The sequence below is a fragment of the Anopheles maculipalpis genome (assembly GCF_943734695.1).
Source record: "Anopheles maculipalpis chromosome X unlocalized genomic scaffold, idAnoMacuDA_375_x X_unloc_1, whole genome shotgun sequence".
NCBI classification, from domain to species: domain Eukaryota; kingdom Metazoa; phylum Arthropoda; class Insecta; order Diptera; family Culicidae; genus Anopheles; species Anopheles maculipalpis.
Window position 1 is genome coordinate 610795 of NW_026060413.1, and position 5000 is coordinate 615794.

The following is a 5000-nucleotide window of genomic DNA, read 5'->3' on the forward strand; positions in this document are numbered from 1 at the left end:
CGACCGAGCCAACCTGGGACCCCTTTGCTAGCGCCTGGTGTTATCTGTTAGGCTGCGGGGGTTTCATCCCTGGTTGATACTGGAGGTCGAACCGTTGCGTCTTGTCGCGCGCCCGTTCATCGCTCACCAATTGTACCTCACCAATGTCTTCTATTAGCACTCTCACTTTCAGCGCCCACGGTCCCGTCAGGTTGCGGGTCCGAGCACGCCATGCTGCGACAGCCCATCGCTTGTGGATGGGACAGTCAGTTTGGTAGGAGAATATAGATAACTTGGTAGGCACTCAAGGATGTGTGCATCGGTCGGGTTTAAACGTCCGATGCGCAATATGCGTTCAACGTGTCGGTGTTCATGTGTCCTGCAGTTCACATTCTGACGCGCATTTAGCTGCGGTCTTCATCGATCCATGAGCCGAGTGATCCCCTGCCTAGGGTTTTGTTTCTCTTTGTGTTTGCCTTCCTCTTTATATTGTCTGCCCCTGAATAACATGATGCGCTGACCACCGCGGACAGACATACCTAGCACGACTTTGTAAGACCATCGATGGATACCGTCCCTTGTTGTTAGTTGACATGGAAACACTTTGAGTCCTTGGCGTGTTTCATGTGTTATTTCTTGCTCCATCTTGCTTGAACCAATGTCTTATTAGCGTGTTTTGATATGCTGGCCTTTGAGACAGCGCATCTATAAGCTCCACTCGTGAGTGGTGCCCTTCCGTCAAAATTCCATTTGTTGCACCAAACAGTCCACACAGTGTAGCTGCAAACATGGGCCATGATCATCACATGATGAAATATCACCCACTGGCATGTTACCTGACTTGGTGCGGGTAACGCTACGTGAACTATAGATGTGCGCGTCAGTTTTGAGCCGACGATGCATTTGCTACTTTAAGCGGGTGATCGGTAATGATCCTTCCGCAGGTTCACCTACGGAAACCTTGTTACGACTTTTACTTCCTCTAAATCATCAAGTTCGGTCAACTTCGGCCGTGCCAACTGCAGCTCACGAAGGAACCGCGGAAGGTATGCCTCCAGAGACCTCACTAAATAATCCATCGGTAGTAGCGACGGGCGGTGTGTACAAAGGGCAGGGACGTAATCAGCGCTAGCTAATGACTAGCACTTACTAGAAATTCCAGGTTCATGGGGACCGTTGCAGTCCCCAATCCCAACTAAATGAGCATTTGGGTGATTTCCCGTTCCTCTCGGAATGGGGGCGCCAATTGGCGAGAACACGCTGCTGCCCACATTGTAGCACGCGTGCAGCCCAGAACATCTAAGGGCATCACGGACCTGTTATCGCTCAATCTCACCTTGCTAAACACAAGTTGTCCCGCTAAGCAGGGCAAACTAGTGCGACGACCGCCCGTGAAGGCGCCGCCGCCCCGTAACGTCAGGTGTGCCCGGAGGCACACTGCTGACAGCGTTCTAGTTAGCTTGTTTGAGTCGCGTTCGTTATCGGAATTAACCAGACAAATCATTCCACGAACTAAGAACGGCCATGCACCACTACCCTTAAGTTTGAGAAAGAGCTCTTAATCTGTCTTACCTCGATAAGTTCGGACCTGGTAAATTTTCCCGTGTTGAGTCAAATTAAGCCGCAAGCTCCACTTCGTTTTTTTTTTTTTTTTTATCAAACATGTACGTGTTTATTAACGAATTATAACAAAAATACAAAAGGTTACAAAACACGCACTAACACCCTAGCCGGCGGCCTTCCCAAACGGGCGTAACCGTCGGCCGTAATGCGTCCTGACCCAAACACGCGCATGGGCCAGGCGCTCCTCCTATTATTTAACTTTTCTCCTTAATATATATTTATTTTTATTTTACATGAATAAAGGCCCGTTGGCCACGAAAATTAACGCGCGGATGTCTCCGCCTCTGTAGTGGCAGCCTCTGCGTCCTCTGACATCACGCCACGTCTGCGATCGGCATCGTCTGTCCGCCGCCGTTGACGAAGCGCTTGTTGTTGGGCCAATCTCCTCCCTGTTCCCCCTGACGAGTGATTGGCCGTTGTCGTCCCCTGAGGCCGTTGGTGCCGAAACGTCCTCGGTATCAGCCTGCTCCGGTTGATTGAAGGCGGTTGATTGGTGAATCCACTCAATCGATCGGTTGATAGGTTGCGGCGGCGATCGGCTTCTGCGTGTCGCCTCGCTCGCTCCCGTTCACGCCGATTTGCCCGTCTCCTTTCTACCTCCTCCGCAGTCGGTGGCTCCCTGTCTCGGCGCAGTCTCCCCGGACGAACGGATGGGAGTGTACCCGCTCGCATGCGTTCGCGATACGCCCGCTGCTGCTGGTTTCGCCTCAGCCGTCTACGAAGGAGGACTTCGGCTGAGGGCGGACCAGCGTTGCGTACAATTCTCCTTGCTTGGGCTACCATAGGACGCGATATGGCAGCCCCTTCGTCCGGGTTGATTGTAGCCAGTCGCTCGTTCCTCTCTCGACGCCGTCTACGCTGTCCCTCGTTGTGCCGCTCGCGTTGGGCCTGTCGTCGTGCTGCTTCCTCCCGTTGCGCGGCTGTGTGGATGTCAGCCATGACCGCCACGTTCTCCGTAGCCTGGTGCTCCAGCCAGCGTAGCTGCAAGAAGCGGCATACTCGCCGTGCCGCTTCTGCTGCTGACTGCCAAGCCTCCGGACTGGTCAACATCCACGGCACCAGCCGTTCGGGAGTAACTGCCTCGCCCTCCTCGTCGACCAGCTGTTGGGTTCTCACATCCGCGAACCGTGGGCACACGAACATAACGTGCTCAGCCGACTCGACCACGTTGTCGGCGCAGAATGGGCAGGTCGGGGCAGAGACGAAACCCATGGCGTGCAAGTACTCTCGGAAGAAGCCGTGTCCCGAGAGCACCTGACTCAGGTGGAAATCAACCTCGCCATGTTTCCGACCTACCCAGGCAGTTATGTTCGGCAGGATGCGATGTGCCCAGCGTACGAAACGGCTCGCCGATGGAAGTGCGGCCTCCTCGTCCCATGATGTCTGCCACATCGCCATGGTCGCCGAACGCTCGAGCCTTTTGATCACCTCCTTGTCGATCATCACTCCCCTTCTCAAAGCGTCCTGGTTCCTCTTGTGTCGACGGGCCATCTCCAAAACTTGGAGGTGAAGCGGAATCAGCCCCGCCAATACCACCATCGTCGTGTATTTGACGGTTCTGAAGGTTCTCGCCACTCCCTTCGCCAAAGGCCGTTGCAGCTGCTCCAGTTTCCGTCGACACCACTGGAGCTTCACCGCCTCCGCCCAGATGGGTGCCGCGTATCTGACGATGGAGTCCGCAATCCCCGCCAGCAGCCTGCGTTTCGCCATCCCCAGTCCGGCATGGTTTGGCATCATGCCGGTGGCCAGCTTCACCACACGGAGTGCCTTCGTCGTGGCCTTCTCGACGTGTGGCTTCCACGATAGGTGGTCGTGAAGCTGAACCCCGAGGTAGCGAATTGCAGGCTTGGATCGCACCTCCACTCCGTTGATGGATACGGGCACCTCTGGGTGGCCCCTTCTGAGACTGGAGATGAGAACAATCTCCGTCTTCTCAGGGGCCAACTGCAGCCGATGTCGCTCCATCCAACCCGAAACAGCTGTAACCGCCTCCTCCGCTACTCCAGCCGCCTCCTCCGGTGTGCACCCTCTCGCCAGTACTGCTAAATCGTCGGCAAAGCCGATGATCGTTGCTCCTTCGGGCAGCTGCACACTCAACACGCCGTCGTACAAGATGTTCCACAGAGTGGGACCGAGGATGGATCCCTGTGGAACTCCTGCCGTTACTCGACGTGTTACCGGGCCAGAGCTCGTGTCGTACGTGAGCTCACGGTCCCGGAAGTACTCCTGCAGGATGCGGCGCAGTCCTGCTGGTACTCCCTTTGCGTGCAGCGCCTCCGCGATGGCCTGCCAGTCCGCCGAGTTGAACGCATTGCGCACGTCCAGCGCAACGACGAGTAGACAGCGCTTGTCGCGCCGGTTAGTGCGTCCAAAGCTCATGGCAGATCTGGCAGCCTCGACCACCAGTTCAACCGCCTGAAGGGTGGAGCGACCACATCGGAAGCCGAATTGACGCTCGGAAAGCATCGGCTCCGTTGGTCTCTCGATGTGGTCGTTAAGGCGGTTCAGCAGTACTCGCTCGAACACCTTTCCAGGTGTATCCAGTAGCATCACTGGTCTTACGGATGACGGCTCGCCTGGCGGTTTCCCCGGTTTGGGGATGAGGACGAGTTTCGCCTTCTTCCACTGGTCCGGGAAGCGGCCCGCATCCAACAGCTCCTGGTATAACCGTACAAACGTCGACGGGTACGCCCGGATGGCTGCCGTGAGGGCAGCATTGGGCAGTCCGTCCAATCCGGGCGCCTTCCTAGGGTTCAGGCCGGCCGCGATGTCGAGCAACTCCTGCTCAGTAACCGACCTGATACCGACGCCGTCCGGCTCGATGATGGGCCAGTCGACTGGGGGATGGTCCGGGCAGAGAGCGTCCACGATTCGTCCTAGCGTGGACGGATCGCTCTCTCTTGCCACACGGCTGCCACATAGCCGTTTGAGCGCTTCCCCCAGCCACCGACCTGTCTCGTCGTCCTCCAGCTGCTGAATGGATTCAGCGTACCGCTCCTTCTTGCTGGCCAAGATGGCTGACGTCAGCCTACGGCGGGCGTCCTGATGGTGCTCGACGGCCTCGGAGTGGGCCACGCTGCCAGCCAATGCGCCAGATGTCCTCTCCCACGCCAGGCGGCACTCCTCGCGCAGTCGGCCAATTTCCGGCGTCCACCAATACGCCGGTTTTCCGGTGTGGCCGACTACAGGAGAGACTTCCGCCATAGTCTCACTGCACGCCCGGCTCAGGATGCGCGTGAAGCTTTCCGGATCTGTGGCCCTCTCCGAGAAACGAGCTGCCTGCAACGCCAGGCGATACAGCTCGCCGTCAAACTGGCGCGTTTGCCATCTTCGGCCAGCCGCTCGTACTGCCGGTGCTGCCTCCCTCGTTGCTCGCCGACTGATGGCTGTCGGCCGGT

The 5000-nt window shown here is 57.2% G+C and overlaps 1 non-coding gene across 1 annotated transcript; it reads right to left on the minus strand.

Moving 5' to 3' along the window:
* Positions 1-277: 277 nt before the first annotated feature.
* On the minus strand, positions 278-435 carry LOC126566524 (5.8S ribosomal RNA). The gene has a single exon (XR_007607396.1). It is a non-coding gene; the product is annotated as a 5.8S ribosomal RNA (ribosomal RNA).
* Between the last annotated feature and the right edge of the window lie 4565 nt (positions 436-5000).